This window comes from Amborella trichopoda, chromosome 7 (assembly GCF_054954075.1).
Source record: "Amborella trichopoda isolate Santa Cruz 75 chromosome 7, AtrichopodaSantaCruz75HAP2 v2.0, whole genome shotgun sequence".
Taxonomy (NCBI): domain Eukaryota; kingdom Viridiplantae; phylum Streptophyta; class Magnoliopsida; order Amborellales; family Amborellaceae; genus Amborella; species Amborella trichopoda.
The window spans coordinates 17,287,595-17,301,790 of NC_142342.1; the positions used below are offsets into that span (position 1 = coordinate 17,287,595).

The 14,196-nt window shown below is 37.3% G+C and overlaps 1 long non-coding RNA gene across 1 annotated transcript; it reads right to left on the bottom strand.

The window, feature by feature from the left end:
* Nucleotides 1-827: 827 nt before the first annotated feature.
* LOC148781286 (uncharacterized) lies at nt 828-4,171 on the bottom strand. The gene is made up of 2 exons (XR_016059992.1): nt 4,123-4,171; nt 828-2,284 (listed from the first exon to the last, which is right to left on the bottom strand). It is a non-coding gene; the product is annotated as an uncharacterized LOC148781286 (long non-coding RNA).
* Between the last annotated feature and the right edge of the window lie 10,025 nt (nt 4,172-14,196).

Sequence of the window (14,196 nt, forward strand, 5' to 3'; positions counted from 1 at the left end):
AGATTAGGAATGATGTAGGTTAAAATGGTAACCCAATGAAAAGACAAAACACAACGTAATAACACATGTTCAGATGACGTGGATCACACCACAACAGAAAGAGAGCCAAGATAGAATTAAGTAAGAAGGATTCATTTAATCAAGAAAGGTTAGCTAATCTCGTGAGGATAACTGAACATGGTCCCTTATTAGTAAAGGTATCAATCACCATATGGGGGCTTTAATTTAGCTTATTTAATTTTTCAACACATGGGATCTTATCATTATGGCTACTGAATTGGCCTCAGTCACCAAAGATCTCGAGATCTGACATTATCTTCAACACCTATGAGATAAATATCAATAATGTGATGAAGATACAATCATTAAAGGAGACTCCACAAATGTTATTGTTTACGTAAAGAGAGAGTAGTAGATTCCCTAGAGGCACATCACCATTTTTTATCAGATTATGAAAGCTTGAGTACCACTAGTTTTTGCATTGTTTTCATGAATCTAATGAGCTGGCTGATTCCCTTATGGAGTAGGGATGCAGCTGCTCAACTCTTGTGTGCATAGATTATGATTATACGTGTTCTTTTTTGATTTGTTGTGATTCTCCATTAAATGAACGAAGAAGTTGGTACGCTCATGTCAACAAAAAGGGGGAAAAAAAAAAAGATGTGGTCTTATCGTCTGCAGTTTCCACATAGGGATGGTATATTGCGCCCACATGATATAGATGCCACCCTTCAAAGGTTCGGATTAACCTGGTATCATCTAACGGCCACAAGCTATTTTGTTTTTTATTTTTAGTTCACAAACCCTCTGATGCTTACTCCGAAGGCTCACTTCAAGGGATTCATTTTTAACTGGTGCTTCTTCAGCCTCTTAAACACAACTTCCAAATCTACATGGGGAGTGAATCTATCCCTCGATTCGACAACCAGGTCATCGACGTAACATTCACAAAATCATGGAGAATGTCTTCGAATATAATTGTTATAGCACACTGATAAGTAACACCAGCATTCTTCAATCCGAAGGGCATCACCTTATAACAATATATTTCCTTTGTAGTCATGAAGGCAGTCAACGCCTCGTCTTTAGGGGCCATCCTAATCTGATTATAGCCGAGTACTTATCCATAAACAAAAAGGTCTTGCATGCTCCAATCGAGTCAATCATGATTTCCGTAAGGGGTAAGGGAAAGTTCTCCTTGGGACAGGTCGAGTTTAGGTTGCAAAAATCAATGCAAACCCTTATCTGCCCGCTCTTTTTCTTAACTGACACGATGTTGACGAGCCACTTAGGGCATATCACCTCCTTCATAAACCCAGCCTTCACCAAGTTAACTTCGGCCTCAATCTGAGGTGTTATGTTCGGATGAAACTTCCTTTTGGGGTGCTTTACTGGCTTGTTATGAGGATCGACAGCAAGCTTGTGAGTTGCTACTGTAGGACCTTATCCCGACATCTCATGGTAATTCTATGCGAAGATGTCTCAGTTAAGGCGAAGGAAATCGATGTATTGCTTTCTTTCCTTTGAGTCTAGAGACGAACTCATAAATGTCTTTCCTTGCCTAGCTCAATTTCTATCAATTCATCCATTGTGGCCTGGCCTCCGCTTTCCAATTGTCACGTGGCAGGCTCCATCTCAGCTTCATTGTCTGGATCTCGGCTTATCGTGGCTGCTCACAAATGTCGTGGTGCATTGGACCATCCATTTTCTCTTATGCACGTTCTTTGAGCCTGATTCGAGAGTCAAGGTGTATCCGACGTCTTGGATATTGAACCTCTTACGGGACACTTTTTCAATTGCCTGGAAGGGTGCTATCATTCCCTTTCCATCATTCAAACCTTGGTTAGTAGATCGGTCATTGTTCATATTCCTCATAATCCAGTGGGTTTGAGGGCTATACAGCTTCCACTACGGTTTTGAGGCTCCATCTTTCAGGGGAAGAGTCTTATGCTCTTCTTGCTGCCCTCCTTGAATTTCACTTAGGAGTGAGTTGATGTCACACCCCAAGGTTACTAACATTCCCAAGATGCGGCAGACTATTCTTATACTATCTATACATAGAACAAATTCAAAAATTTTACTTGTATATTCATATTGCACCAAATAGTGTAATTTTAATTGTACAAGGTTTGCTCACAACTGATATTAACATGAAGGCTAGGTATATACATCTCTTGAATTACAATGGTGCATTTGAGCCCAAAGTTACAAGGGGAAGGTCAATCATGTCTACAAATTCTTCAAAGATGGTCATGCTGCATTCAAACTACAAGACTGCATTATCCTGAAAAATATTTACCATAGTTTGATGAGTTTGACTACTCAGTAAGTGATCATCATAGTCCTAAAAAATAATCATGGTTGGAAGATATAAATATTTTCGAAAGGGAGATCTATTAAAACAATAAGAGGAAGAGCATTTAAAGAAATCAATTTCACTTTCAGAAATGCATAATTAAACATAATCCAAATCATTGAAATGCATGTAAACATTTTAACAAAAATGCATCATTCAAAGAATTCTCAAACTTCCCTACTGGCGTTCCAAGTAGGCCACGTATATACCCCACTAGCATCCTGGATGGGTCCAAATAATCCCTGCATGTCCAATCATACCGCACCGACATATCGGATGAGTCCAAATAATCCCTACCGGCATAACCGAATAGGTCCAAACAATCCCTGTGGATCCGATCATACATCATCGGCGTCCCAAATGAGTCTAAATACCCAACTAACGTCATGGATGGGTCCAAATAATCCCTGCAGTTCCAATCATACCTCACTGACGTACCGGATGAATCCAAATACCCCACCAGCGTCCTAGATGGATCCCCTTATACTTAAATTATCTTTGAAACTCTTTTAACATCAGAATGCAGCAGCATCATATATGTAAAGTATCATTGAAATCATTAATCGGAATTCACTTGAAACAATTTAAACAATCACTTTCATTGAAATATCTGTAAGTAACCAGTCAAACATTTTAGCAATAATTTCTAAAAGGTAGCATTTTTAAAAAGACATTCTTGAAATGTAACATGATAAATAGTTCATTATCAATAGAAGAGATTTTAAGAAAATCCAAATTTAAATACAAAAATATCACAATTTTATTAAAAGGATTATTTTTCAAGACAATGAAGTCACTTATGCATAAAACTTATAAAATAAAGATGATGGACTGAAATATCACTATTTCATTAAAAACAAACTACTTTCAGGAAAATGGGATCACTTATACATAAAACTTATAAAATAAAGGTGCTGGATGGGAATATCACTATTTTGTTGAAAACAGACTATTTTTCAGGAGGATGAGGTCACTTACACATAAAACTTATAAAATAAAGATGCTGGACGGAAATAAACTATTTTTCAGGAGAATGCGATCACTTTCCTTTATATCTCATGAGATGGTTGTGTTATTACTACTGCCAGAACAAAACTGAGATTACTGACCTTCAGCTAAAGTATAAGAAAAGAGGCTAAATGAGTTTATATGGGATGAATGATTAATATGTTCATCTAAGAGAGATAAATATTATTATTATTATTATGAGAAAATAATACTTCATGAAATTATTAAGTATATTATTTTTATAAAAATACTATCATTTTAGAATAATGAAACTATCATGATAGCATCATAAAAGTATGATAATGAAAATATTATTAATCATCATTTATCATGAGAATTTTATCAATCACCATATTATTATAAGAGAAAGAAAATATTATACAACCAATATTATTATTTTTATAAGAATACTATCATATTATAATCATAATATTCTCATGAAAGCTTAATGATGAGAACATGATTAAAAAGCACACTATCGTTATGAGAATGTTATTAAACATAATATTATTAAGAGAGTATGATGATGTAGAGAAAATAATTGAAATGGGAGTATCATTATTAGAATATGATAAAGGAGAGAAAAATGATTGAAAGAGAGAGAGCATAAATATTATCATAATAAGATATTAATAGTAGTATTATTATGAAAATGGGAATATTATTATCATAATAGAATTATAAGAACATTATCAATAAGCTATGATGAGGGAGAGAGAAAAGTATGGTTGCAATAAGAGAGAATGTAAAAGACTTACGTGTTCTAAGAGAAGAAGCTACCTTGAGTGAAGAGAGAGAAACCAATTTGAGGATTCATTAAAGGCTAATGGTAGATATTTATAAGTGAGGAGAGTTAGTCCCTATTTGACACATGTCCTCCATGTGTCCCCTTTTATTTTATTTTCTAAGCCACCTCATGTCTTTTTGTTGCCACCTCTCATTTTTATGGCCACTTAATACCATTTGGTGCCACCTCACACTAATGAGTGTCTAATGATGGACACCTCACCCTTGTATTATTTTATTATTATTTTTAATTTCTTTTGATGCAAAATCATGTTAAATAAAAAGGGTGGTCCCGTGGTGTACTTTAACACCATGGTCCATACTTTATATTTTATTATTCTTACTTTACCCTTTTTATTTTTTTCTTTTTTTTTTTTCAAAAATTTAGGGTCATTACAGTTGATCACACCATCTCCATTATGGTACAACATGTCTCGCTCGATATTCACTGGCATGATAGAAGTAAGTGGTCCGGCTCCTGTTTCAATATCCAGACCTTTGAAGGCTTTAATCAAGGCTTGTCCAATCCCATGATCTTCATCGAAATCACCCTCACTCTTCGAATCTGGGGTAGAGTAAGCATCAGATTCTCGAGAATGCAAAATTTGACATCTGCATAATGAGATTCTACCTTAGTGAACGGTTTTTCGTCTACATAGACTGTATGTTGTTTTCTTTCATAGAAATACTTGAAACATTGATGGAGGGTCGGAGGGATGATGTTGTTGTTGTGCAACCATGGGCACCCTAGCAACACTTCAGATTCAATGACTTGAAATGTCATCTATCCTTCCAATTCTCAGATTATGAGTTTCAATTTGATACTCTTTATAGCTTGTTGAGTAGCCTCATTGAAACCCTAAATTATTATATGTCCTTCTTGCAGGTTGTTTACATCCATTCCCACAGACTTCAAGGTTATCAAGGAAAGTAAGTACACGGCTGATCATCGATCATTATCCAGTTGACGTGGACGGCATGTAAAGTCTCGTCTACCATCAAGGGACAGTTATGAGGCTTTGCCCCCAACTGCAGGTCCGCATTAGAGAAGGTGACTAGCATGGCATCAAGTAGAAACGTTGGGTCAAGTTCAACCCAATCAACCTTGGTCTGGAATTCTTCAGGAGATGAAAGGGCTTGTATAAAGGCCGCTCGAAATTTTTTCGAAAGCATGAGGGTGTCACAGACACTTATAGCAGCAGGTATTCTCCTTAAATGTGAAGCCACATTATAGTCACCAGACTTTCCATCCGCCGACTGTTTTGAATGACCTGTGGCATTGGATGTTTTGGATCGTACTTCCACCTCATGCATTAATTTTTTAGGGCAGCATCATCCTTAGGAGGTTTGATTTTTGCAGTTCTCTTGTCGGATCCTACCTCTAACTGCATAGCCTGAGGTTCAGAATCAGCTTTGACTACCCAGGTCACATTAGAAATTTTTTCAAGAAGGGCTTCACTTGTTGTTCCTTGTTCTTGAAGGTCATTCATCATCATCGGCTTGGGCATGAAATCGTTCAAGGTATGATATGGTGGTAGAGTAGACTGAGAACCTCCACTTCCTCCTTTCTTTGGTCATTTCCTACCTTGGTTTGTAAGTCCCTGAGAAGGGGAAGGAGCTTCTACGGCTATCCTCATTTGTGATAGTGTTGATTCTAATGTCTCTATACGGGCACTTTTCAGATCCTCAACCTACATTCGTTTCTTTTCGCTACGACTCACATAAGTTCTCCAGCCATGCTCTAAAAATTTCTCGATATCAACTTATAGTCCCAGAGTACTCTAATCATAGCTCGAAGTGTTCTGGGTAAGGGCACCCTTCCACCTTTTCGAATATAGAGACCTGGTGGATTCGGCATTTAGGAGGGGCAGTATCCATGACTATAGTCCCTTCATTTATTTGATCATGAATTAGATCCTTCACATAATTTAATTTTGTTTATTAATTATGACATTGGTCAATTTTGATTTATTACTTATGACATTGGCCAATTATGAAATTTAATTTATATTTATAATTTTAAATTCATTTACTAATTAAATTTGAAATCATTGTTATAAGAAATGTATAGCTTTTAAAATAAATATTTAAAATTAATAAAAAAGTATAATTTATTTAGTATTTTTTTTTCAAAATGATAAAGACTTTTTGCATTTTCAAATAAACATTAGTAATTAAAAAGAAAGCAACCAACCCTGCCTGAGCACCCCAATTCATCATATTGTATAATTACACATTTAAATTTATTTTGTTTATTAATTAATATTTTAAGTTTTGATTTCCCAAAATTTCTCATAAAAATAAAATATTTAATATTTTAGATATTCATAATTTAACTTATAATATGGGAGTAATGTGCAAATTAAAATTACTTACAACATATTTTCTTTATATAAAAATGAATTGTTTTACATTTCACTTAAGAAATTATAAATTGGTGAAATATTATGTTTCAAATAAATAAATATTTTATCGTATTAAGAAGTTTTACCTTATGTATATGACTGTAACTTTTCAAACAAATATTTGGAAATCCTATAAATATATATTGGCTAAATTATATATATTTTTTATTTTCCTATAGCTTCATCGGTTCGTAGCAGAACCTACAAAGGAGTGAAACACATCGTCACACTTCAAATGAGATCATGTTCCATGCCAGTGAGGAACCAAACATGTTTGTGATCCTTTTGCTTTATGTTGAGGAGTTCGGACAAGTGAACCTCTCTTTCTGTGTTGTGAAATCGCGCCAAAATTGCCTTTTACATTTGCTTCCAAGTAAATATGGTTTCAGGACGCAGTCACGAGTACCGAGCAAACGCTGGCCTTGACAATGACAGTACAAATTATTGCATCAGAAGGTTCTCGTTGTTGGTCATATCCGCACACAACGATATGAAGTGAGCCAAATGCTGATGAGGGGAGCCTTGCCCCTCAAACTTTAGATACTTGGGGCATTGATACCCCGAAGGATACGGTACTTCGTCGACATATGCAAGATATGGTTTTTGATAAGTGTCTATCAACTGTATTCCATGGAGGTGCAGCGATCATAGATTTTCCGTTATCAGATCATGCACCATTTCTGCAGTTAAAGTAGTACTGGGGAGATGCAGAGGTTGATGTGGCATTGGCTCTCTAGTTGATCGGTTTTCTATGATCGAGTTTAAGGATTGCTGCCCTAAAGGAGTGCCGAGAGTAGGAGTTACCTAAGCTGCTTTTAACATCTCAAGTTTGCCTGCTTGCGCTTGAACTTCGGCCTCTTTTTGGGCCAACATAGACCTCAGTTGCCCGATTTCCTCTGACTCAACGGAGTTATTCCCTTCTTTGGCCCCATCATCACATTTACAACAGGTTCTTGCTCAATCGGTTTGGTCGATTCACTATCCGAGACCAACATGATGTTCTCGGATAGCTCGAAAGGGTACGACGATGTGCTAGTGGGAATGGAGGGATCCTTTCATGCCTTGGCTACACTAAGAGTGACATGAGTGTTTGTGCTAACTTGATGGCGTTTCACACTTTTCGTGGGATACTTAATGGGTGGGGGTCCCTCATTAGACGAGAGAGACGAGATGTCGTCGAACCCCCGGAAATCTTGCCCGTTGGAGGTTCTTCATTTTCATTGGTCTTCTCGAAGGTTACCCCTGTCTCATGGCAAGTCCATATTTCGAGGAGATCGTCCCCTAAATCGTGTGAGATCTCCTTTCAGATCGACCTGGGTCCCGAGCTTAACCTGTTGCGATAGTGTATTGATCATGGGGCGGTTGTCTGTCCAGGTGGCTTCCCTTGCTCTCTCAAGGATGTACTATGTAAAGATCACGTGTGTGTGTTTAAGAATTGTATTAACATGCATCTTTGGGTTTGGTCGTACTTCTTGGATTCAGCCTTGGAGGTAAAAGGAGGGCTATGATAATCTTGTGCTAAGTTGCGGAAATATTTAACTGTCTGGGAGCGAGCGGCACATGGTGACCTAGGCGGGTTAGCATCGCAAAGATTCCTAACCGCCTACCGGTGACTGTTATTGGGGCCAGGAAAGTTAGCATCTCGAAGATGCCTAAATGCTTGCATATGAGCAGCATATGGCTACCAGGGAAAATTAGTATTTCAAGGATTCCTAAATGTCAATCGGTGAGCATCTCTAGGACCCGACAAGTTAGCATCGCGAAGACGTCTAATCGCTAGCACATGAGCAGCATACGGTGACTTGGGCAAATTAATATTGTGAAGATTCCTAACTATCCGTCAGTGAGCATTGCTGGGACCAGGCAAGTTAGCATCGCGAGAAGCCTAACTACCAGCATATGAGCAACATATGGCGATCTAAGCAAATTAGCATTGCAAAGATAATTAATCTCCTGTCGGTGAGCATTTATAGGACAAGGTAAGTTACCATCGTGAAGATGCCTAACCACCGACATATGAGCAGCATACGACGACCTAGGAAAATTAACATTGCGAAGATTCCTAACCGCCGGTCGGTGAGCATTGCTGGGACCAAACAAGTTAACATCACAAAGACGCGTAACTGTCGGCATATGAGCAGCATACAACGACCTGAGAAAATTAGTATTGCAAGGATTCTTAAACGTCAACCAATGATCATCATGGACAGCTGAGCACATAACTCATATGATCAAGGTTAGGAATCGGAAGCCCAAAGGTGATGTAATGGTGGGTTTAAAAGGCGAGGGTCCTGGCCTAAACCTTACAGGAACTGCACGGATATCTTTCTTACATGCAGAGATGGTTTGCCGTGCAGGACGTCGTGTCTGTGTCTGTCCTAAGACATTGCAAGCCAAGGCACCTTTATCGGTTTTTGTTCGCAGAACCTTGTTGGGGTAAATCAAGATTACCCTCAACTGTATGCTTCTTGGGACTAGGTCCACCTGAGGCCAGGATTTTTGCACTATCCTAACCTTTGAGGCTCGCGGCCTAAACTCCTGTTTTGCTACTGCTGTTTTCGTAACATGTGGACTAGCCACAATTTTAGTGAAGGCAGATTGGTCTGTAGTTGGGGAAAAATGCAGCGAGACCTCCATGGTTCCTACTTGGAAAGATGTCACTATTGTAGCCATTGTTTCCTCTGACGACCTGTGATTAATGTAGGGGTTCGCTCGTCAGGATAAATAAAGTAGACACAAGAGTAAATGTGGGATAGAGATCATGACTCAGGACATATCCCAGAGAGAGATTTGATTTCCTAGATCCAAATAGAGATAAGAGGTTAATTGCTCCCCAATGGAGTCGCCAGAGAATTGGATGGTCCGAAATGTGAATGCTTAAACAAAAAGGAAATGCTTAAACAAACATTGGATTCCAAGTAGAAAACCAGAGGACATCACATTCAGGCCCAAGTTCAACCGTGCATTATATATTAGAAACACAGGTCTTATATTATACTGGACAATGAACAATTCTAGAGGTTTAATCCCCTGTTATAATTTACATCGGCTAAAGAAAAGGGAAAATAAGCCAAACACCTTTGATTTTGACGTTGAAACCTATACATTTATTTTTAAGGAAGAAAATATACAGATATATTAAAAGAAAAGATAACATCAAGGGCATATCGGCCCATATACATGTGGATATATCCAAGGATATTGTCCTTTGAGTGTGGTCTTCCTAAGAGAACGGGTCTCAAGTGAATCATAGGAGATACTTATCTCTCTCTTTGTGTCCTGAATATCTCACTCTCATTCCTACTCTTAGTAAAGCCCGCAATAATGCTTATCTCTATTAGACGGTATCTATGAAAAATGTGTGACCCCTCTTCAATCAAGAGATCCCCTTTTTATACTGTTAAGTTATAGTTTTTCAAGGGATAACCATGCATTTTCCATCTTCAAATCTCCACCCTCCATCTTCACCTTGGCCTTATCCTTTCATTTGAATTGTAGAACTTGCAGGGCATAATCCTTATCTTCATAATGTTGTTTACCTCTTGTGTTTATCTTTTCACACTGCTAATCTCCTTGTTGAATTGTTCACACAAGTATAATTATTGATGCTTATCTTGAATTTCAAACATTCGAACATCATGGTCTCGGGGGAGTAAAATCAGGATCTGACACTATTATCAGTAGACCGCAACCATTTCCGTTGTTCAACTTAATCCATGCCACAACTTTTAAGGGTGAGTCAAGAATCCAACAACTCTGCTTTCATGAAAAAACTCCTTGTATTGAGGAAGAAATCTCTATTTTGGTAATCGAATGTCGCATGGTACATAAGGCTTTTAAGGCCTTAACTCTCAGGCGATAATAATGGGTTAAGCCATCTTCGGGCAGCTTTAAACTGCCGACTAATGTGGTAATGGGTTAAGCCATCCCAGACAGCTTTAAAGTTCCAACTGATGTGGTAATGGGTTAAGCCATCCTCGGGAAGCTTTAGACTGCCGCTTAATGTGGTGATGGGTTAAGCCATCCCCGGATAGCTTTAGTCTACATATTGATATGGTGATAGATTAACTCATCCCTGGGTAGCTTTAGTTTGCCGATTGATGTGAGACTTCAAGAGAGAGGGATATAATGCCTCAAACATGGATCCTCGAAAGTCTCAGTTCGATTCCAGAACACAAAGCTTCTTAGGTGACCACCAAGGCATCTTCCAGCTAACAATGGATACGAATATGGGTTAAGCCAATTCCAAATATCTTCAAGGGCATGTTTAAGGGCAATCATCCGATGTGTGTTACTGACTTTGTTGTAAGTCTCCAATCAGGCGTTCATTTAGAACGTACTTAGTCTTATATGGAACTAAACAATATATCTTCAACACAAAGCTTATTAGTAACTTATCCAGTGGTCATTCACACCTCAATTTTTATCAGGTGTTCATTGGAATGTACCTAGCCTTGTTACTCAACATCCTCCCAATCTACTAGGAGTTTCCATGGGACATGAACCAATGGATTCTTTACTTAGTGCCCTATCAACCATGGAAAGTGACTTCCTCATAATCTTCTATGTGAGAATAGTTGAATCTAGAGAGAGATGTTTGTTAAAGGCCTGCCTTATTTGGTTGCCGCCCCCGACTTACGGCCTTTAAGCTAGAAATGAGCGTAACCCAAGCGGAATTCTACCCTTAGCATGAGAAGTAGCCCAGCCGGCACTTGAGGCATCACCAACCAACCAAGTAAGAAAGATAAACTCTTTACTTGTGAGTTGTGTTATGACTTCAATTGAAGCCGACTAGAAGAGCAGTCCTTAAACTGTCTTAGATCTTAAATTCTAATTTTTTTTGAAAGAGGACAAAAACTTATTTACTTGAGATTTTGAGTGAGGGTATGAATTTAAATTGATTTGAGCTCTATCCCATATAACCAACACATGAGAGAGTGGCTCCAACCTCTCGATCCATGACTGCCAATGGAATCCTACAAAAATAAAAGAAGAGGACATTTGACACTCCTACTTATTGTTTTCATTGGTCAAATTGCAACATATCCTTTATTCATGAGAGAGAGAGAGAAATCGGGGCTCAAGGGAGTTTAAGAGAGAGAGAGAGAAATGGTTTGTGGGTGAGGAGAACAGACAAAGAGGGGATTAGGGTTTAAATCATAGTCATTAGAGATAAGAAAAACGTATTTTGCATCGGGGGCACAAGTCAACATTAGTGTCCCCTAACACTCCAAGCATCCATCTTAGAGATACAAAAATGTGGCGGTCCCATTAACAGAAGGAAAACGTTTATATGAGGGTGAGGCCCTAAACAATCAAATTAAGGTGCATCTCAAAAATTCACGAGAATAGGTTGTTTTGACGCCCAAAAATCCTCAAATCGATCATCTCGACCTCAAGATGTATGAATATGAGAAAAATAGATTTCAAGTCTCAGAAATAATGCATCTTTTAATGCATTTTCTAGAACATCAATTTTCAAGATTATAAAGTGTTCATAGATCTGCTATTTTTAAGCTTTTAATTTCATAATTAGAGATGAAAACAAATTTCCAAGCTATCATAAAGATTTCCAGTACTCAAATTACCTCTTTCAACATGATTTCAAGGTGTGCCTTAGTTTATGGCCTCAGCCTTATGTAAACAATACCCTTAAAAGAATAAAACCGACAGTGAACACTTGTTTTCCAAAAAAATATCATTTTTTATTTTAAAATTTTACTTTTTTGTGTACAATAGTCATCCTCATGGAAAGAGGGTGTGTAGCTATTACGCATGAGTCACATGACTCATAAACCGTAACCTTAGAAAAGAACCAAAATATATAGATATTATAATTTAGGAAGTTAAAAGGGTGCAGAAGGGTTTAATCATCCTTTTCTTCTAACTTAAAAGTTAAGAGGGGTCCATGGGATTTTCTAGTGATCCACTAGTTCCCCTTTGGTTTCTTTTCCTACCGGATCCAAATCTGAAAATTCCCGAGCATTTTCTCAAAGGCATTTTGAATATGTATTTCATCTATAAGCAAAGTCAATTTTAACTCAAAATGAGCTCTTATTCATGGTTAAACACAGGGTAACAAGAATAACATCAAAGCATACTATTGCATTGAAAAATGAATGAAGAGTTCTCGCTTCTGCTCAACACTACCCAGCTAAACAAGAATAACATCAAAGCATACAATTGCAATGAAAAATGAATGAAGACTTTTGTCTTTGTCCCAACATTATCCACCGCAACAAGAATAACATCAAAGCATACTATTGTAATGATAAATGAATGATGACTTTTGGCTTTGGCCTAACACTATCCATCTCAACATGAATAACATCAAAGCGTACTATTCCAATGAAAAATGAATGAAGACTTTTGTCTTTGACCCAACTCTATCCACCTCAACAAGAATAACATCAAAGCATATCATTGCAATGAAAAATGAATCAAGACTTTTGGCTCTTGCCCAACACTAACCACCTTAACAAGAATAACGTCAAAGCATACTATTTCAATGAAAAATGAATGAAGACTTTAGGCTTTGGCCCAAAAGTCTAATTTGGTTTGAAATAGGACCAAAACTTATTCACTTGAGTTTTTTGAGGGAGGGTATGAATTTAAATTGAATTGAGCTTTATCCCATATAACTAATACATGAGAGTGTGGCTCCAACCTCTCAGTCTATGGACAGCCCATGGAATCTTATCAAATTAAAAGATCACCTTTAACACCCTTACAATTTTTATTTTTATTTTTTTCCTTGACAAAATTACAGCATACCTTTCAGTTTTTTTAACCTACTTATATTCATGAGAGAAAGGAGGGAGAGAGAAAAGTCACGGTTCAAGGAAGGTTGAGAGAAAGAGAGGGAGTTTCTTTAGGGTTTAAATGATAGTTGTCAGAGCAAGAAGTGTATTTTGTGTCCGGTACACAAAGTCAATGTTAGTGTCCCCCGACGCACCGAGCATCCATCTAAAAGAATGATACACAAAACTGGCATTAAATAATCAAATTAAAGAGCACCTCAAAAATTCCTTAAAAAAAGCTGTTTTTTATGCTAAAAAAATCCTCAAAACGATCATCTCAACCTCAAGATGTATGAATTTGACAAAAAATAGATTTCAATTCTCCGAAATATGCATCTTTTAATGCAATTTCTGGGACGTCAATTTTCAAGGTTATTAAGTGCTCATAGATATACTCGATCTACACTATTTTTAAGCTGTCAATTTTATGATTAGAGATGAAAGCAAATTTTTAGGGTATCACAAAGATTTCTAGTACTGAAATAATCTCCTTCAACGGTTTCAAGGTGCGCCTTACTTCGATTTTTTAGGGCGTCTGCCTTATGCAAACCACACCCCTAAAAGAATAAAACTAACATTGAAAGTTGTTTTCCAAAAAAAATATCATTTTAATTTTAAAAGTTTATTTTTTTGTATGCTCTAGTGATCCTGGTTATAATTTATTAAAAAATTGGGTCCCAATCTTTCTCAAGAAAAGATCATGGAAAGATTGGGACAATCGACGTAATATTAAAGGAGAAAAACTCTGGGCTAATGAAGATCTTTCACAAAAAAAACTTGCACAAAAGACAGAGGAATGGAAAAAAGTTAAAACAAGCAAGAGAATAAGGTAAGGTTGCAG